General features: G+C 39.8%; 1 pseudogene; it reads right to left on the bottom strand.

The window, feature by feature from the left end:
* LOC131755673 (small ribosomal subunit protein eS12-like) overlaps nucleotides 1-20,649 on the bottom strand; it is an 85,854-nt pseudogene extending 65,205 nt beyond the window's left edge.
* Nucleotides 20,650-22,559: the final 1,910 nt, after the last annotated feature.

Raw genomic sequence — 22,559 nt, 5'->3', positions numbered from 1 at the left:
AAGGGCTGCAGCGGAGACACAGCCAGGAGCAGACCCAGGAGGGGCACTGGTGTGAAGTCTCCATGAGCCAGAGGATGTGAGTGAGCACTAGGGAAGTGGGAAGTGTGGGAAAGTTCTGGGAACAGGGACAGAGGAGGCAGGTGGGAGTAAGAGACACTCGAGATGAAATCGGTCTACTGCACAGCTCGGCATAGGCAGGCACTGTTCTTCCAGGACACAAAGCTTACTGTGAACAGATAATTTTTAGGGGTCTTATTAGCTCAGTGCTTTTAATCAACTAGGCTAAACATCCTGTCTGGCCACACTGTCTGTATCAGAAACCCAAGTAATATAAAAGGTTATATATTTTTATCTCTTAATTTGTTTGCAGGATATTAAGCCTGTCTTTGATAAGAAAGTGAGCAGGATTATTACTGGACTGTCTTCAGAAAGATCAGGAACTAGGCCCCTCCCAGAGTCCTTGTTATCACCCTAGGAATGCTATTACCCTGTCTCTTTATGTGTCCAGTCACATGTCCTGCTTTTCCCCTTTAATTCTAACCCTGTTAAAACCTTTTCTTACAAATGACTGTTGGGTTTATGTACATTATGACTTCAAATCCTGCTAAGGCTTAAAATTTTACCCTTCCCTGGGGGAGTTGTACTTTCATGATTTATGTGTATGTTTAAAGACAGATGTCCTTTCCTGACAAGGGGGCGGCCAACTAGGATTCTTTCTCAGTTTATATCATTGTCTTTAGGCAACAAAATCCCATTATTCTCTTTCTGTAATTGTTTAATCTTTCTTATTATTTACCAAAATTTTATTTTCCTTTATAGCATCACTTACTTGACAGTAGTAGCTATATCTATCACAGTTGGTTCTTTGGGACTCTAGTAATCTAAGACAAATTCATGCTTCTGAAAATAACATTTTTCCATTATAGTAAAAAAAAAAAATCAACTTTTTAAAAATAACTAGCTTTCCACAAACTGATTTTTACAGTAACATACAGGCCAACCAATGGTGAAAGAGGAAATCATTCTTGGGAGAGAAACAGGAAAGGGATTACAAGAGTTACTTTAAACTTGAAGCTGTTTCCATGTGTTGACTTAAATAATTTGACAAATATCAGAAAACTTCAAACAACATCATTGTTTAGTCAAGAAATCTGAAAAAGAGAAAAGGATCTAAGGTTTTCACCTTGGAACTGTAAAGCAGAATTCAAAACTGACATTACAAGCCTCAGTTTCTTAGCCTGAAGAAAGAATCCCTGTAATGTTAAAAAAAAATTTTAATAAAAAATATAGTCATCACCATTATCCTCAATGTAATCAGCAAGATAGCTGGGGTAATAAAAAATGGGCTCCAGCTAAGGTCACATGATCTATCTCCACCACTCACTTGCTGTGTGAGCTTAAGCACATTAAACAAGAAAGTTTAGCCTTAGTTTCCTTGTAAGAAATATGGGAACAAAATAGTTTCTTCACAGATTGTTTGGGAGGATGAAAAGAGAACTGATGTATATAAGAGCTCTTTGTATGCTGTAAAGCACAATTCAAGTACTAGTTATGGGAAGGGTTTCTAATAAATAGAATGCACATTTCCACCAAGCTCCTTTGCCCCCAGAAATCTTAATAAACTTTTTCTGCATCCCATTTCCAAGTCCAAAGCTTTCTCCAAATTTCCAGCTTTCCTTCCTCAAAGCTCTGACTGTACTCCAATATTTGTGTGGTCATCTTGCTTAGGCATCCTATCAGTTGTACAGAATTTTCCACCCTTTCTCCAGTAGTCTCAGGGAACCCAATCACAGTCAGTTTACAGTTGTCCTCCCTTATCCTCAGGAGGATATATTCCAAGATCCCCAGTGGATGTCTGAAACAACAGATAGTACCAAACCCTATATATACTACATTTTTTTCTATAATAAATAGCTATGATAAAGTTTAATTCATAAATTAGGCACAGTATGAGAATATCTGCATTGCCAGCCTCACTACTCTTGTACTTTGGGGCCAGTTTTAAGTAAAATAGGGTTCTTGAACACAAGCACTGTGATATCACTACAGTCGATCTGATAACCCAGAAGGTTACCAAATGACTAAAGCAGGATGGAGCAGGATGGTGCCAGATTTCATCATGCTACTCAGAACACTACCTAATTTTTATAACTTATATATGTTTTATTTCTGGAATATTCCATTTAATATTTTAGACCATGGTTGACTGTGGGTAACTGAAACCATGGAAAGTGAAACCACAGTAAAGGAGGGACCACTGTATTGTGAAATAAGTTATTATACTGAAGATTTCAGGCTTCTGCCATCTCTCCACCTGTGCTCCTGATAATTGATCCTCTCTGCTGAGAGCAGTTGCATGGCAAGTGCAGCCTATTCTTCCATTACAAATGCTTTTCTCATAGGGAGTGGTCTCATGTGCCAGTGAATATAGTTATCACCAGCTATCCTATGCATATAATGATTGTAAAAATGAAGATAGAACACAATTGAAAGTTATTATAGCAAACTTGACCTACCATAGCAACCCTTACAAATTATGAAAAATGCTCCATTTGACTTCTACACTCAGGAAAATGATGTAATCCTGAAGCACAGATGGGAAGGGGGAAATGCAGTACACCCAAGAGGAATTCACGGCTCTTTTACACATTAGACCTACTCTATCCTTTGAGGAAGGGGGGTGCGGGCAGGAAAGAGAAAAGGAGAAGCGCAGTCCCCATGGAAATGACCTTGGCCTTTTTCACTAGACAACACAAGTGCCGGGGTCCCAGTCTTCCATCTTCAAAAGATATACTTGATTTAACAACTACCCAGCAACTCTCCAGAGACCTAAGAACCTCTAGGCAACTTCTACTATTCTTCTATTTACTCTTCTATTTATTTTTCTATTCTACTATTCTTCTATTTAATTGAATAAATAATATTTGGGGAATAAGAAGTTTTCATAGGTAATAAAACATTCAAAAAATTTGCCATCCTTTCCAGAACTGTAGATGAAATGTATTTGACTCTCCTGGGATCCTGAATTGCTATATTCTGAGCAGAGGCCTTATGTAATTTGAGAAAAAAGACATTTGCATGCAAAGAAATATATATGTTCTCTATGCCTTCCTAAAAATGTCTTTCCTTTTTTCTCCTAGTAATCTGGCTTTTTAGAGAAAAGCCAGATTATAATAAATTAAATTATAATAAATTATAAATATATCTGGCATTATATATAATAAATTATAAATAAATCTGGCATTTATTTTCCACCATTTTCTACTCACAGAGATTATTCAAAAGACCATAGCTATAATAATTATTATTTTATTTATTTTAGCTTTTCATTGCCCACAGAACACTTTTATCTGATCTTCCAGAAAACTTGTATGGATGGAAAAAAACTACTGTGATAATTATTTCAATTTTATAATGAGAAAACTGAGTCTCAAAGCAGTTAATAAACTTGCCTAAGACCACATAACTAATAAAGGGCAGTGCCGGAACTCAAACAGGTCTTCTGATTTTTCACGCCATGATCCTATGCTTCAGCAAAACAAATTTGCTGAATCATATGCAGCAAATCAATGCAAAAGCAAAATCTTAAATATGATATTTTAAACCCAGAGTGAGTCTTCGTGTTATCTAAAATATTTTCCTCATAAGCATCTTAGTTTCAATAGAACACTGTTAGAGTAAAGCTATATCTATTGGTCGTGGAGAAATATTGTAACCATTGATAGTCCTGACTTTCAGATTTTTCTAAGGATTGTCTTTATAACACACATTAATGTCTACAGTTTTTCCCTCTTCAAATATGAAGAATAGAAGCAATATTGGTTCTGTTGTTGTTCTGGCCAGGGTGCTTTGCTGTAGCCAACAAACCCTGTGTTACTGGTTTAAGCAGAGAGAAAGACAGAGAGAGCCCACAGAATCTTTGTAAGGCTGAAGAGGCAGAATCCAAGCTGAGCTTCTGGGGAGGACACCCAGAGCTACATCTCAGAACCAACCTACCAAGAAGGAAACTGTTGCCTCTGCCATCATCAGAAAGTGCCTAAGTCAGGGGGCTGCTACCATCACCATCAGTAATAGAGCCTTCTTCAGTGCAATTGTCTAAATATGTGTGTCCCCCTACAAAATGTGTACTTTGAAATCCTAATCCCCAAAGTGACGGTATTAGGATTTGGGGCCTTTGGGAGGCGTTTAGGTCATGACAGCAGGGTCCTCATGAATGGGATTAGCACCCTTATAAAAGAGGTTACAGCGAGATCCCTTGTCCTTTCTCTGCCATGTGAGGATACAATGAGAAGTCTGCAACCCAGAAGAGGGCCTTCTTCACCTGATCATGCTGGCACCCTGATCTTGGACTTCCAGGCTCCAAAACTGGAAGAAATAAATTTCTGTTGTTTATAAGCTACACAGCCTGTGGTATTTTGTTACAGCAGCCCAAACGGATTAAGACACTTTCTCTGTCTCAGTACCTGCTGCAAAATGGAAACTCAGCACCATGCCTCTTCCCTCCACATGACTCAATTCTGTATGAAGTCTCTTGCAGGTATATCTGATGGGTAGAATCTAAATCACGTATTCTTCTCCAAAAACAAAGTTTTCATTTGTTAGTTTCCTCACTGGGATAGTAAGACATAATTCAATGGAATTATTACAAAATGGGAAGGCTTTTAAAAATATTTTTGTGCAGCCAGATATAATAGTAGTCCGTTACAGAGTTTAACTGTTTAAATGAGAATAACAATAGAACTATCATATGGTATTGTCATATGGATTAAGTGAAACAGAATACATAAAAGGCTTAATACAATTAGTACAAAGGAACTCATCAATAGATATTGTATATTATAATGTAAAGGGCTGCTGAGTAGAACATTTCCTACTATTCTGGAATTGGCAGTGAGGCCTCACGACTGAGGACACAGAACTGTCCAATAACACACTACCTAAATAAACGTACAAGCAACTGGGGAGCAAGACAGCCCCTGCAAGTGCTTGTAAAAGGTGAGTATATATTCTCTCTGTTGCTCCAAAATATCCCTCAGGACTCTCCCCCGAGACAGAATCAGAAAACTAGAGAGGGAGAAAGGGAAGGGGTTGAGGATCCACAGAGTCACAAATGACTGATTCTAAGGTCTAATCAGGGTACTGAAGCGTTTCCTCATGGAAGGAGGAAGGAAGGTGAGTGCTCATCCACCAAAGCCCAGGAAGGGCTCCACCAAAAGGACCACTTGTAGGATTTGGGGGTGTCTACAGGAAAAAGAGACTAGCATCTCATTCCCAGTGTCACTGCTAATCTGAACAGACAAGAAGTTGAACACAGATGGCAAAAGTGAAGGAAGGGAACGGAAGCCATGTGGTGACTGGTGATGTTTGAGTATGCGAGTGATGTGTGATGTATGAGTGATGTATGAGTCTCTCATATGTCAAGAGAACACTGGAATGTAGTAGCAAGGCTTGAGTTATGAGCTCACACCCTAAATAGGAGGGCTCTCGGTTGCTTCAGGAAGCAGCAGGAGCTTATGGCCATGTGATATACTAATGGTGAAGGAATCTGGAGGCCAAGGGAAAAGTCTGAGCTGGAGATGGATCTTCCATGAGAGTAATTATGAAGTGGGAGTCCCTCCCACAGTCCACCTAAAAAGCTTACACATGTGTCCATACATCTATTTCTATCTTCTCCCTCTCATTCCATCTCCTTCCTCCCTAGCCCAACACACCAGAGGAGGAAAGGGGGAGGGAAGTGGACTTTAATAGCAAGGGCCTCCTTCCCCGCCGTGCTGCATGCCCCCTCAGGCCACTGATGAACCCTGAGCTAGGGAGAGGGGGTAGGTGTGATTGAAGTTGTATATTGGACTGGACTAGACTTAATAACTGATATTTATTTGGAAGGTATGAGATCTGACAAAGATGTTATTAAGATCTAGGAAAGCCAGATTCAACAGAATAATGTCAAAAGCACTGGCTGAAAAGAAATTAGACCCTTGCATGTTTGTATCCATTAGGATAAACTTTCAAAAACCAGTTACAATGGGATTGCTTTTATTATTTGTATTCACTCCCCTGTTTTTCTATCAGGACTTGGTTCACCTTAGAAAGATAAAGCAACTAGAAGCAAGATAGCCAGTGGCCTCAGCTAATGCCATGAAAGTGTCTCACCATCCTCTGAAACTTTTCTCACCCAATATAGGCCCAAATTTCTACACTGTGTGGCCAAGGCAGATGGAGGACAACCAACTATGGTTTTTCTTCTTTAACATTTTTTTTTCTCTGCCTATTTGTTTGCACCCAAAGCATATATTAACTGGAGCAGTATCTAGGGAAATGTATCTTCATGCTCTCTGTTAGACTGTGATCTGCTTCTAAATCACAACCCCTGAGTTACAATGTTGGAATGTTGTAGTACAGCTTCTGAAACTTAAAAAGGCATATAACTCACCCAGGAATTTTGTGAAAATGTAAATTCTGATTATGTCTATGAAAAAACCTGATATCCTGTTTTTCTAACACATTTCCAGGTCTGTGGACCACATCTTGTGTGACAAGGCTCTAGAGTAGAGAACATTCCACCTCATTAAATGAAAGAACAAAAAAAACCACACCACACACAAAAAGCTTTCCAGATCCTCTGAAAAGACATCAGTAAGAGCAAACAAGCAGGAATTATATTTATTCTGCCATTACAACATTGTTCAGACTGTATTCTGTATGCTTTAGCCTAGATTTTTCATATCTACAGTGGTCTCTTTTCATGGTAATGTTTATCACCTGATAGCAATCATATTTTTCTTTCTAGTATGTGAGATATTCTTAGAATATTTAATAAAATTCATTTCTCACCTGAGAAAATCAACTGAAGTCAACATTTAAAAGGTGACCTGTGGTGTCATGAGGAGTCAATCTACAAATTCAGCTTATAAGGGGAAAGAAAATGTGTGGGACCTTAACCACAAAATTCCTAACAATTGAATTCTGTTCAATTCCATGTATGTGCTAGAGTTCAACTTGTCTTTCATCTTACATAGAATTATTCTGCTTCATCTTCTTTTTGTGCTCCTCTTGTGTCATTGTTTATATTTAATAAAATCAAGTATCAGGTATTTTTAGGATAGTCATAGATTTGAATACTCTTGTTAGGGGAACCACTGACTGAAACCACCCTAGCCAGGCATAAGTTATCTTAAAACAGGAGATCCTGGTAAGGAACTTGGAACTAATAAGCTACCACCAACCAGAAGAATTTGGGAAAGGTCAAAAGGAGAGAAGAGACACCAGTCCGTATGCCTACCAACCTCCCAGAATCCTTCTCACTGGAATCCATCTTGGCTGAGCGATGCACGTGCCACCAGGAAGGACCCTGAGTCAGAATGATTGGCCAGAGACAACCAGGAAACTAACCCCATTACCATAAAGCTGAGACTGCGTGTCACATGGTAGAGCAGTTCTCCTGGGTTCCCTTACCCTACTGCTCTCTGCCCAGGTGGCCCTTCCCAATAAAGTCTCTTTGTCAGCACATGTGTCTCTTTGGACAATTCATTTCTGAGTGTTAGACCCACTCTAAAGAGTCCACTCTTGAGCCCTGGAAGAGATGTCCCTTCCTGCAACACTCTGATCTGTGGACAAACTATTTGACCTGATGATGTTCACTTTTGAAACAGGAGGGAAGGGGGCAGGGCACAACCTCTAAAAGAATGACATAGCCATAGTACATGACAAAAATTAGTGAGAGCCAACTGGGTCCAAGATGGCACAAGATTCGACTTCCACTAGACCTTGAGCCTCATTATAAGCTCATTGTGACACATTAGCATGTTAAGTGACAAACCCACCAACGCCATGACAGTTCTGAGGTTAACCATAAAAGGCCAGAAAGTGGGAGGTGGCCCAATTCCTGGAAATCCCCGCCCCTTCTCCAAAATAACTGGAATAATCCTCCCATTCATTAGCCTATGAAATTACCCAGCCCATAAAAATTAACCATGCCATATTTCGAAGCCTCTTGTCTCTTGCCTTCCAAGATGGCCCACACTGTCTATGGAGTGTGTTTCTCTCTCGTGATGAAGAAAGAACCTCAAATTCACCAGGAACACTTTCAATGAGGGCAGAGCCCAGCAATCTGTTTTAACAAACACCCCAGTTGATTTTTACAAACAAAAATGTGAGAATCATGGCTATAAACCTGTGGCTTTCAAACCAGGCTCTCAAGCCTATCTCCCCCACCACCCCAGTCCCCAATGAGCCCCTGATTCTGATTGAACTGTTCCAGAAGTGGGCCCAGCCACCTGTATTTTTTCAAAACTCCCCAGATGTGTCTAGTGTTCTAATATCCAAATAAGGTTGGAAATCACTGCTCTAAGGTGTGTGTGCTGTTCGGTACTGAATCACATATGGACAGATGTAGAGTTGAGGACAGAGCTGAGATTTGAGCCCACAGGCTTGGATTCCAGAATGCAGCACTATGCTGACATTTTGGTTCCCAATTCCTCTGTTCCAAGTCCATGTAATTATCTCCATTCCCAGTCAAACTTCAACTTTATGACTATCTGTGATTTCTCTAAGTTTGCTTCTGTAATATTTTTCATCATGGCTCCTTCGTCCTGGGATTGCTCTCTCTCTCAATCCTCATTTCTTAGGTCACATGGACATTGAAACCCTCCCTTCCTCATGCCCCTTTGCTCTCTAACACACAATAGCTCAATCATTTGGAGATCAAATTCTTTGTTAATACTTGAAATTCCAGGCTGTTAAAGCTGAAAGGATCTCTGGGATCAGCAGGTCCAGCTCCTTTTTATTGCTCATTAGTATAATTACTCTAGATTTTCCAGATGAGATCTTCTCAATTATATACATTTCCTGCAAAGGATATGAAGGTGGTGCAAGCAAGTCCTTTGACACAACAAGCCAAAGGAATTTTTGTTCTTTGGAACAAAGAGGGTTGGAATTGCCAAAGTCATCTGTATATTTTTTTCTTTTTTTTTGCGGTACGCTGGCCTCTCCCATTGCGGAGCACAGGCTCTGGACGTGCTGGCCCAGCGGCCATGGCTCACGGGCCCAGTCACTCCGTGGCATGTGGGATCTTTCCGGACCGGGGCACGAACCCGCGTCCCCTGCATCGGCAGGCGGATTCTCAACCACCGCGCCACCAGGGAAGCCCTGTATAAATCTTTATTTTCCTTTTACTGTGGTGCTATGACCCATATGCTCTAAAATCCAAATACAGGGCTCATGTGGAGAAGGATCTCAGCCTTTGCTGCAGGGTAAAGAAATAAACAAAAAGGGGCTGGGAGGGGATTAGTGAGGGATACAAAACCCAAGCCTATTTAATGGTCTGTGCCTTGTCTCAAAGCACCAAATCACACTGGTGCTTCAAGTTGGAATATATAGATCAAAAAATAGCATTAAAAATATTGGGCATCTTGAAAGTGGAGAGTATTATCTTCAACTACTAGACCTTTTTTAGGAGCCTAAATATGAATGGGGAATGTTCTCCTACGGTTAAATTATATGGCATATGTTGAATATGAGTAACTCATGAAAATGAAAATTAAAGCCTATTATGAACTAATAATCTAGGGTTCTAGTGCTGCCTGATAATAACAGTTCTCTGCCTCAGATTTCTCATCTGTAAACCAAAAATAAAGCACGTTCCCTAAGAACCTCATTACATTATCCCAAAGATAACATAACCAAGCATGTGTGAAAGGAATTTGGAAAACAAAGATAAGAAGAATTATCTTTACTATTAGCATCCTATAGCCAAGTAATGTGTTCTTTCCCAGTAACTAGTAGGTTTAGCTTCTGTGGGCAAAAGTGGCAAGTGCTCTGGGTCACTGTTTTGAGGAGAACCATGATATAAGGCCTTTAAAGGAGTATTTAAAAAAAAAAAAAAAAAAGACAGCTGCAGCAGCTGTCAAATTCTATCAACTACTGAATGTTCAAATGATCAAATCCCACAAAGATAGACAGCTTGACAGGAATGCTCTAGTAACTTTTTCTAACAGAAAAATTCCTTTAAAGTTTTTACTCATGCTGTGGATCGTAAGTAGTTTTGGTCGTTGATCCTTTTTGAAAATGAAACTGGACAAAAACCTTACCAGGAGAAAGGTGACCCCAAATCATCTCATGAGTCTTACCACAGTGAGGGCTGAAATAGGCACATTTGGCTTTTCTGACCATATATACACTCTTGGAAAATTTACGAGAAAGCCCAAGGGTATTACTACCAGGCAAAGTTCATGAGTATAAGCAGTTTCTGTTTTAACTTGAGAGGTAGATGGGAAAGTAAAAAGAATTGCAATCCAGAGAATACACCCAGAGCCCTAGGGATGGTTTTTAATATTACTAATTGGTAGTAAATACTTTTGCCATATTGCCAAATGAGGCTTGTCTAACTATTGTATATTTTTTATAATCTGTATATTGCTACATATAAGAAAACATTGACCTAGAATTAACACTTAACAAAAAAGCAATACTTGGTGAAAAATAATGCAATACTGAAAATAATGAACAATAGTTGAAAGGCACTATTTACAGGAAGACTCTGTGTGTATGGATTCATCTCTGGTTTTCATAGGCACACCTTGCTTGTAACTTCCTTTAAACTACATTTGTCTAATCATCCCAGTCCAGATTCCCCATAGTAATATAAAAGTCCAAAATGTAATAGGCTTCCTTCAGTTTCTTACACTTTGAGTCATAGAACATTTAGAACCAGAGGAGACTTGTGAAAGAGCTAATTCTGGACATCTATGCTCACCTCCCTCTAGCTGAGCTCATGGCAGTCATCACTGACTCACCATGGCCCCTTCTTTGATGAACAGTGACATAAACTAAGAGATCTTCTCATAATAGTCCATTAAATATACATGTCAGGGTGCCAGCAGGAAACAGTTGGTACAACCAAATTAAGATAATTCAAAGAGAGTTTAGTAAAGAGATTATTTATCAAGGGAAAATCCTCAGCTTGTAAGGTAGGTAGGGATTATGAGGGTGAGGGGTAAAGGGGGTCAGCAGGGAGGGTCACATAAGGATAATGTGACCTTGATGCCCAAGGGTAGTTATGACCTTTGGTTGAGGGACAAAGTCAGCCCAAGGTGAGCTCACAGAAAAACATCCAAGCTCACTGTTATCCCTCCCTCCAGGCTCGTGCTGGGGCTCAGCATTTACCAAACCCAACAGGAAACTAGACTAGGAAGCCTTCTGATGTAGTCCTTAAAAGTCAGGCCCCTGGGACAGAGAGCAGGTTAGAGAAGGGTAGATAGGACATCCAGAGAGGCAAAAGGCAGTTATCCAGCAATTGAGGTGATTTGCTCTAGACCACATAGCTATTAAGTAACAGAAAAGGGATAAAAAACACAAGCTTTCTTAGTCTTATTCTCAAGCCTTTCCTTTGCACACCACGGTGTGTGTGAGTATGTGTATGTGTTCACTTGGGGGCATGCACACAGGTGGGTATTCACATGTGCACCTTGAAGATAGGGAATTGGCCACTGAGCAGATTCATCTGGCACTCTGGGACTGGTTGAGTCAAAATGGTTCTTCAGCTCTGTGACCAGCCCAGGCCCTGAAGGTCAAGCAGTCTGTTCTAGAGCCAACCAACCTGATCACAGGTGTTGCAGTTTAAACCAGTCCTTCCAAGGCGGTATTGCAATGGGCTCTAAGGATTGTTTCTTTCCTTCTACTGAGTAAAACATAAAGCTGCTTTCCAGATTTACATGAGCGCAAATTAACTTATCTTTCTGATCCATGGCATTACTGAAAATGTCAACCTGTCTTCAACCCAGTGTTATTTTGGAAAGTCCTGCACCCATAATTAACTCAGTGTCATGTCCCAACCTCCTGTGTATTTGGTGAAAGTAAACAAAGAGGATTTATTGAGCAACTGGGCCATTCAAGATCGTTTAAAATGCCACAGTACCTCAGCCACTACTGTTAGCTAGAAAGCCTCCCTCTTCTTTCTCTTAAGCTCATAGCATGAAAATATGTTTTTTGAAAGCACAGATTTGGGTTGGGACAACTCTTTGTATACTAAATCTTAAAACAGGACCATATTTCTAGACATTCAATAAAAAACACTTTTGGCATGATATTAATAAAGAATGTTTTGCAAAAAGCTTCAGTTTCCCACTCCAATTTTGTACTGCATAGACAGGATATTAAATTTCCATCTGGATTACTACATGTTCACTTCCTTTGGTGTAAAGAAATCAAATCAGAATTAAAGCAATCAACGAGGAAACAAGTCCTTATTTTCACATTCAATTCACATTAGTGATTGACTCTCTACTGTCATCTAAGTCACAAACCAAGAATGGTACTATTTGCTGAAGAAATTCATCAACAGGTAACACACAAATAATTATCCTGAAATATTGACCTGCTTTAAACTACTCTGTCATCAAAAGCATTGGAAGTGTTATTAGTAAATATGAATAATATGGGTAAATATTCATGATTTTTTTAATTATATGATTTATGTGAAAGACTTTTCACTAAGAATAATAATAGTTTCTAGATTGACGTCACTAAAAGAAATTCTGGTTTGGCATTAACAACATAAAGAAGGTCACAAAAAGAAAGAACCAGTAATATAATCATATCCACACACTCATGTTGGCATATCACCCTCAATCTTACAAAATTCTTTCATATCCAGGTGAACCTCTGATAACAGGTGAGGTTTAGTGGTTTGAACAGGTAAAAGATAATGAAGTAAAGAAAGAGATAAGAGGGGGGATACAAAAGGAAATACATTATCAGTTACTTCACCATTCAGGCCCCACATTCATCTTACCATATTTATTTGTCCTACAAGCAACCTTTCCAGTTACCCAACTAGTCAGTGACAGAGCCAGAAACAAACCCAGGTTTTCTGATTCCTCTGGTGCCATTTCCACTATATTTCTTTTGATAATTCTCCTCTATTTGCATTCACTTCACAGCCCCACCTTTCTAGGCAGAGTACTTCAAATAAATGGACATGAATTTTAGTTAAACCAAAATAAGCTGTGTTAGAAATCAAAAGCAATTAAGAATCATATGCCACCTCTTCATCTGAGGTAATCTTACTCCAACAATTTTGGGCTCAGCTAATAAAGTAATGATGCCTCTAGGTTATAATCTCCTAGGTGGTGGCTTATTTTGATGTACAAATCATTTTTTGATAGAAATAACTTCTCTTTGAGGATCTCAAATTGTGTACAAAGCTGCAATCAAATACCATGAAGATGATGGATCCTGAAGCCAGACAAACAAACATAATCAGTGAGTGGGCAAATACAAATGTAATTGAAAATTAACAATGACAACAGACATAGCTAGTCTATTTCTTTTAGGACACTGTTTCCACCTATATGTGGTTTTTCTCACTACTGTCCCACTACCAATTTGCTAATTTCTCATCCCACTACCAATTTGCTAATTCAGATCCATGCTGTCTCAATACCTAGAAATGCTATTCTTGAGTTTGCCATATAATTTCTGCTCCTCCAATCTGTCCTCAATATAAATTAAAAGCAGGGAGTGGAGATAGTTTCAGTAAACAAACTAACAATTATTAAGCCCAAACTAAGTAAGTACTAACTCTATAGACACACAGACATACACACACAAACATACACTGGATTAGTCAAGGTTCTCCAGAGAAACAGAACCAATAGGATAGTACAAAGAACTCTGCATATGTAGTTCCTCATTTAAATTTATACACTTAGAGGTGAGTAACAATCTCTCCATTTTAGGTGAAGAAACTAGGGCTCAAAGAGGTTCAACAACTTGGCCAAGATCAGGCAGCTAGTAAATAAGAGAACCCAAAATATCAACCCACAATATTTTCCATATCTAATCTAATCCATATCTAAACCACATTCCATGCCTATATTGTGTGGTCATATACATTTTAGTAGCACAGCTGGCAAAAGTAACTCCCTTGGGATCTATGGCAAACCCAATCCCTTTGGCAAGTGATCCTTAGGTTCACTTTTCCTGCCTTGCACCTGCTTCTTCCTCTATTGGAAACTGTCGCCAGTCCTGTGAGACTGAGCTTTGGTCATGTTTCATCTCTTATAGGAAGCCTTCCTCATGTCACAGCTTGATTTCAGCACCCTTCTTCTGCTTTGCTACACCCATAAGCATACCTCTATTACAGCATATGTCACACTGTAATCCAATCTACCATTTGTCTGTCCCCACAAAAGACAGTGAGCTTGAAAAATAGGTCTGTGTTTTGTTTATCATTATCTAACACCACACTCACTTTCCCACTGTAGGCTTTTAGCCTAAAGCAGGCAGAGCTGGAGCAAAGAAACGAAACAGCACTAAATCAAGTTTAAAGCTTTAATCATGTCTTAGACTGGAAATTCGACTGAATTGAGACAGAGTTTGTGACTTAGGTTAGAGAATGCCAATTACTCAAGAGTGAACAGAATATCTATAGGACTTGATGGGTTCTTATCCAGTGGCTGAGAAAGTTTTAAAAATGGAGGGAAGAAAAATATAATTTTGCACTTTAGTTCCAACAGGCTTATTCAACAAACTGGTCACTTTGTATCCCCAGTGCCTAGGACTCTGAAGAAATAAAGAATGATTTTCCTTGACCTAACTATGAAAACTCCCCTAGTAATTTCCTTGGAACTCAGGACATCACTTGTCCTTCTGAGCAAATTTTCCAGATACCAGAGCCCTCATCTTTAGAGATCCAAGAAGTGGGAAGAACTAACTCTTCCTTGATAAATTTTGGTCATAGTATCTAACATTTATTATACATTTACTGTTCTAAGAAGAGATGTGGAGTCCTGCTACGTATATTTTATCATTTAACTCTTATAACAGTCTTAAGATATAGGTATCATTATTGATCTTCCCATGTTATGGACATGGAACACAAGCCAAGGGAAGTTAAGTGACTTGCCTGAGATCACACTGCAAGTTGGTGGAGGATTCCAACCCAGACTATCTGTCTCCATAGCCCATAGTCTTAACCAGTACCCAAGATTGTCACCCATTTGGAGGTGGCTTCGAGGATAATGCAGGAAGAAGGAATAGAGGGATTCCAAGCAGGGGGAGTTGCAGATACAAAGGAGTGAAAGTGCACAGGAGCCTGGCGTATTGGGGGAGTGGTTGAGAATTCCCAAGAGCTGGGCTTTAGGAAGAGTGAGTGGTTGCCACAGGAGAGGTGTGTTGGGACCTGGCTGTGAGGGGCCTTTGTGACATGATGAGGAGTTTGAGCATCACCAGTGGTCTGCTGACTGGGGAACTGCTCTGGCAGCAGTAATGGCAGATGGAGAGAAATTCAGAAGGACTGGAGAAGCACAGACCTGTTGGACTCTGTTGATAAGAGTCTGAACTAAGGCAGGGGGAAGGGAGGCAGAGGACAGAGGCCTGCATTCAAAAGATGGTTCTGAGGTAGAAGCAACAGGAGTCAGTGGACAATCAAATATGAAGAGTAAATGGAAAGGAGGGGAAAAGGGTGAATCTGGGGCTTATTGTGGGAGATTGGCTGGATGGTGATGGCACTGAGGCGCAGGTTTGCAAGGGGAAGTGATGGGTACAGGTTGGGGTGCGCTGAGTCTGAGGGACCAGAGTATCCACGTAAGATGTCTAGAGGCAGCTGCCTGTGCAGAGCTCAGGTGAGGGGTCTTTCATAGAATGTTATCTGGTAAACTTTTGCTAAAAGTTTCTCTTCTAGTCCACGTTTATACACTGACATCTGGGCTGAAGCTCTGGAAGTGAGTGAAATCATCAGGAAAGGGTATAGAGGGAATGGAAAAAAAAGGGGGGGGGCATTTTTCCCTTATTTTAGGTTGTACTCAGGTTCTTTTGATTCAAATGCCTTTTTTTTTTTTTTCCCGGTACGCGGGCCTCTCACTGTTGTGGCCTCTTCCGTTGCGGAGCACAGGCTCCGGACGCGCAGGCTCAGCGGCCATGGCTCACGGGCCCAGCCGCTCTGTGGCATGTGGGATCTTTCCGGACCGGGGCACGAACCCGCGTCCCCTGCATAGGCAGGCGGACTCTCAACCACTGCGCCACCAGGGAAGCCCCTCAAATGCCTTTTTATTAGATTTCAGATTCTATGAAATCTGACTGGGTAACAAGTTTATATTCTCTAATTACTTTTTATTCTTTCTTTACATTTCTGTGTTTCTCAGTGGATCTTTTTCTATATCAAATACCAGCTCTATAGACACATAGACACACACACTGTATTAGTCAGGGTTCTCCAGAGAAACAGGACCAATAGGATATAACAGATATGTAAAAAAAGACTTATTATGAGGAATTGGCTCACACGATTATAAAGACTGAGAAGATCTGCCATCAGCAAGTTGGAGACCCAAGAAAGTCAATGGTATAATTCACTCTGAGTCTAAAGACCCAAGAATCAGGGGGCTGATGGTGTAAGTCCTGGTATGAGTCCAAAAGCCCAAGAACCAGGAGTGCTGACGTCAGAGGGCAGAAGATGGATGTCTCAGCTCAAGCAGAGAGAGTGAAACTACCCTTCCTCTGCCTTTCTGTTCTATTCAGGCTCTCAACAGATAGGATGATGCCCACCTACATGGAGAAGGGCAATCTTCTTTACTCAGTCTACTAATTCAAATGTTAATCTCTTCTGGAGACACCCTCACTGACACACCAGAAACATTATTTTACCTTCTATCTGGCATCCCTTAGCCCAGTCAAGTTGACACATAAAATTAACTTTCACAAGCCCACCGGCTGTCAACTTGGCAACTATATGCATCTCCTTAAACCATACTTAATCTCCGGATAAAAGCAATAACAAGGTCATAATTCCATCTAACATGATACAACTATCCTACATATAACCGAAAACGCACTAATACCCTTCCCAGAAAAAGAGGGAAAGTCCTTGAGTGATGTTTACTCTTCTCCCGACATCCAATAACTTAAATACTATGATGTAAAATCAACAATATTTAAATACTGATATCAAGTCAATATATCTTACCTTACGTGATAAGGGAATAATAGAGGAAAGAAAAAAGATATTATATACATATACAAACGTAATCATAATAAATACAGAGGAAATATTGTTATGTACTCATAACAATTACAGTCCTCATTTTTGTAACTGGTCATGTGGTTGTAGCTGATATTTATAGCTACCTTCTTCTACCAGACATTCTGTATTCTCTTTACCTTCACCAAGCATCTCAGCTGGTCATGGTTCACTACCTGGCAGGGTGATCCAACTTTCATTCCTGAAGGGTCTAGGCCATTAGTCCTACTTGGATGGGGTTGCTGTAGTTGACCATATTTACAGGGCATGGTAATACTAGAGACAACCTAAGGGATTTCCTTTATTCTAGACATACTCTTCCTTACCTCCATTGTAGAAAAGCAGTCCAAGTTCTCCTTGATAATCAGGACCAATCACTCCAGCCAGCACAAGAACTCCCTTTTTTGCCTGTTGAGTCAGAGGCATGAGGAGCTCACAGTGGACAGGTCTTAACTTCAAGTTTAATGGAAACATTGTTTCTCCTGGTAGAAGCATTCCTCCCTCTGGAATTAAGACCTTTAGGCCAGCAAAACATAAAGTTACAGGAACAGATAGTAAAAATTTTGCTAGTGGGTTACTACAGGTAATGGTGAGTAGTGCCACTTCCATTCCACCCCTTGATTCCTGAATCCATGGATCCTGACTATGGAAAAAACAGCATCATATACTGTATGCTGATTTCAGAGCATATACAGCCCTCAAGAGAACCTTGCCTCAGCTCTGCAAGGAACTGCCACCTAACTGGTGTGGTAACTTAGTCTTCAAATGGCATCCTACCACTCTATCAAGCCACCTGCTTCAGGATAGTGAACATGGGAAGACCAGTAAATTCCATGAGCATGGCCCCACTGCCATACTCATTTTTCTTTGAGATGAGTTCCTTGATCAGAAGCAATGCTGTAAGCAAATCTGTATGCAGAGTGTCTATCCCAGTAAGAACAAAGCACTGACCTTTCCTGATGAAAGTGGTCGCATGTAATCAACCTGCAACCAGGTAGCTGACTGATTACCCCAGGGATTGATGCCATATCGGGAACTCAAAGTTGGTGTCTCCTACTGGCAGACTGGGCATTCAGCAGTGACCATAGCCAAGTTGGCATTGGTCAGTGGAAGTCCATGTTGCTGAGCCCATGCATAACTTCCATCCCTGCCATCATGGCCACTTTGTTCATAAGCCCACTGGGCAATAACAAGGGTACCTGGGGAAAGATGCTGGCTGGCATACAAAGAACAGGTTGCCCTATCCACTTGATTATTAAAATTTTCCTCTGCTGAAGTCCCCGTTTGGTGAGCATTCATATGGGACCACACATATGCATAAATTTCCTTTAATTTTCTCTCTAAAGTATACATGGCTCCATGATGTCTGGGGAACATCCCTGATTTGAAAAGGCACCAGGTCTTACCTTACAAGTATTTTCATCTCAGTAGCTCACATTATTATCATTAAGCTGTATTTATTAAGCATTAGATCACAGACAGCATTTTTGTAAATCCACTTGTAGTAGCCAGATCCCTTTTTGGCAAACTATCGGTAATGAGCAGCTGGGATTTTCTTTGTCTTAGGCAGCAATATTATCTCAGGCTATACTGAGCCCCACTGGCTTAGTAAACAAAATAGGAAATGCATTATTTATATTGTTCTTCACTAATAATTAATAAAATTACAGGTGCGTGACGTTCCCCGGCTTCCCAACTCACATCAGTGACAGTCATACATGATTTTCTTCTCCCAAAAGATCACAATTAAATGACTGTTGCTGACAGTCTGTTGTTAATTAATTTGTGTGACCTTCTCACACTGAAGCTGGAAAATAATGAGGTAATTTTCAAGTAGACAAATATGCTATGCTTTGTGAACTTTTTGTTCTTAGGTGTTGAAATTGCAGCAGACCCATTATTTAACTTCCTACAGACATCTAAAGAAATGATTATCACTAAATTATTCTAAAGTTCCAGGAAATAAAATGAGCAGAAGAGTATCCTTACAGCAGTATGGGATTTGGCTTTCAAATCCCATTTTTCTTTTTATCACTTCACCTACCATTCACTCAGACTCTTCTTTTTCACCAACACCACTATCTTTTTCTCACCCTTTTACGTAAACATTTCATTTGGTAATTAACAAATAGTTAAGAAGTGCTGATTATACTTTACTGGACAATAATACTAATATTAAAATAATAATAATATATCATATTTATAAAAGCTCCCTTAGAACTTTTAAAATGCTATCAAAATATGATTTTATTTTCATGGTATATGCTAACCTCTGTAGAGATACAAAGATGATTGAGATCCTGCATTCAGTGTGGTAAAGTCTAATGGTAAAAAAATAAAATATGTAGCACAAATAATCAAACTATGCATCGGAAAATAAAAGGCCATGCTGTTCTCCACTCAGAGCTCCTTGAAGGCAGGGTCTTATTTCCTTCCTCTTGATTGCCATTATCTAGCTCCATAGTTGGTACAGTGCTCGTTGACTGAGTGAAGAGCCCTAAGAAAAGTGTCATTCTTTCTCTGTTGTGTGTCACTACCTGTGCTGAAAACCCAAGATAGGGCAATAAAGACAAGAGACCACATTCCCGCCCTCATGGCACTGATATTCTAATGAGAGAAACAGCCACCAATGTGGAAGCAAACAAATAAAAAACTGTAACAGATTTGGTAAATTCCATGAAGAAAGTAACAGATAAATGGAATAGGAAATGATGGGAGGTAAGCAGAAGAGGAGGGTAACTTTAGACCAGGAGGTCAGAAGATGCTCTGACCTGAGAAAATGATGTTTAAGGTGAACGAAAAGGAGCCAACGGGAAGAAGCAGGTAAGGAGCATCCAAGGCAGAGGCAACAATAAATTGCAAAGGCTTGAAGGTGGGAAAAGCATAGAGAAGGAATTGTAGGAGGACAAGAGCAAAGCAAAGAGACCAGGTGGAACCCCAGTAAGAGGGGAAGATACCTTGGTCTAGGAAGGTGACAGTGGAGATGGAAAAATACAGGTAGGTTTGAGATGGATCTGGAGACGTGGTTTCCCTGCTCTTGATTCTCTTATAATATAATCTCAATTGCTTTTTTATCATCTAAGAATTCTTTACATTTTTTGATTTTCTAATGTACTTATGGATTTTTTTCAATCTTTGCGGGAAAAATGGAAAATAACAAGTCCTTCCTATATTTCAAAGAACGTTGAGTAGAAGGAATTATACCCCTTTACCTCATGCACAAAAAACACTTTAAAGTAAGCAAAGTTTGAGTTTACAGTATTGTTATTTTCCCAATCTTATCCTCTCTTTTTTTAAAATGAGTATCTTAGCTTGGGTTCCCTAGAAAACAAAGAGGGAAACAAAGACAAATTTCTTTTCAGAGACTGCGATCCAGGTAGCAGGAGTTAGGGGCAGTGAACGAAGTGGAAGAGCTGGGAGAACCAACAGAAAGAGGCATGATGGAGATGGCGAGCCCCTCCCACCCACCCCATCACTGTAGCTTCAGGAGAGAAATCCTGGGAAAGTGTTCAGATGGGGGTAGATGTACATTAAAGCGTTCATATGTCAATTACTGCTGTAAAAGATCTCTCAACAGATACAGTTAATATTCATTATCACAATAATACCTGAATACCTTCAGGACTCCATTCCATAACGGTTGCTAAAATATCATGAGAATCATTTTAACTCATTTACACATCAAAACAACTCTTAACACAATGGAAAGATGTAAATGGGCCCCTCTCCTATGCAGGCCATGTAAGAAGTTGCCTATTTTGCATTTTACTATGGTCATCTGCTCATAGTAGATTTGCCAGTTTTTATTTCCCATTGCCTTCTAAGGAACGCAAATTTTGGTATCTGGAGGAACTTCTATTTGTTAAACAGGAGTAAAACTTTTGTCCCTCATATAATGGACTTTGATGTTACTGTAGGCAGTTTTAACTAGTGAGTGGGAGCATCAAAGTTTGAATTTAAAACTGTTACAGCACTAAATTGTTCTGCCTAAGAAAGGAAAAATTGAGCATCCCAGATAAAGATGTAGAAAATCTAAGGCAGGAGCAAGAAGGCAGAGTGTGGATGGGGAAAGAGAGGGAGGAAACCTGGTAGCTGCGAGGATAAGAGGAATTTGGAAAACCAGGTAGGGCTCACTGAGCTTGGTGTGCAAACTGTGAAACAGTGGGCACAGTGAGATACCAACCCTCTCCTTGTCACTCCACTTCACCTCACTAAATACTTTATCGTTCCCTAATGTTCTCATTAATGTAAAATTCTGTTTGGGAGAAAATAAAATAGGAAAAGAGGATGAAAGGAAGGAAGGGAGGAAGGGAGGAAGGGAGGGAGGGAGGGAGGGAGGGAGAGGGAGAGAGGGAGGAACAATTTTCCTATTAATAAACTAGTTTCCCCTCTAAATAAATATTGAACGTGAACACATACTTAATAAATATTGGTTGAAGTGGTGAATTTTTCTGAAATTCTATAGGCCACCACATGAATTTTTCTAGACCTGACTAAAGCCTATTTCTACAATCCAAAGTAAATAAGTTTTCCAGCCACATGAGGCAGGACATAACTAATGATGCAGTCTCAACTACAGAAGGCAGTATTAATTCTTCAATATTTAAACACCTTCTCTGTAAAGCCTGTCATTATCATGGAGAGATGCAAAGGTGGAATGAGACATAGACCCTACTTTAAAGGCTTGGAGAATTTTTTTTTTTTTTTTTTTTTAAGTTAAGGGCTTTCCCTGACCTTTCTAGCACTCCAGTCTGTCAATGACAAGAAGTGGGCAAACTATGGAGAACAATATGGAGGTTCCTTAAAAAATTAAAAATAGAACTACCATAGGACCAGACATCCCACTACTGGGCATATACCCTGAGAAAACCATAATTCAAAAAGAGTCATGTACCACAATGTTCATTGCAGCTCTATTTACTATAGCCAGGACATGGAAGCAATCTAAGTGTCCACTGACACATGAATGGATAAAGAAGATGTGGCAAATATATACAATGGAATATTACTCAGCCATAAGAAGAAACTAAATTGAGTTATTTGTAGTGAGGTGGATGGACCTAGAGTCTGTCATACAAAGTGAAGTAAGTCAGAAAGAGAAAAACAAATACCGCATGTTAACACATACATATGGAATCTAAAAAAAAAAAAAAAAGAAAAGTCATGAAGAACTTAGGGGCAAGATGGGAATAAAGATGCAGATCTACTAGAGAATGGACTTGAGGACACGAGGAGGGGGAAGGGTAAGCTGGGACAAAGTGAGAGAGTGGTAGTGTATATATGAACATATATACACTACCAAATGTAAAATAGATAGCTAGTGGGAAGCAGTCACATAGCACAGGGAGATCAGCTCATGCTTTGTGACCAGCTAGAAGGGTGGGATAGGGAGAGTGGGAGGGAGGAAGATGCAAGAGGGAAGAGATATGGGGATATATGTATGTATATAACTGATTCACTTTGTTATAAAGCAGAAACTAACACGCCGTTGTAAAGCAATTATACTCCAATAAAAATGTTTTTAAAAAAATTAAAAAGGGGACTA

The sequence above is a fragment of the Kogia breviceps genome, chromosome 4 (genome assembly GCF_026419965.1).
Source record: "Kogia breviceps isolate mKogBre1 chromosome 4, mKogBre1 haplotype 1, whole genome shotgun sequence".
NCBI lineage: Eukaryota > Metazoa > Chordata > Mammalia > Artiodactyla > Physeteridae > Kogia > Kogia breviceps.
Note: the sequence above shows the minus strand (reverse complement) of the source record. Positions and strands in the feature narration are given on the sequence as shown.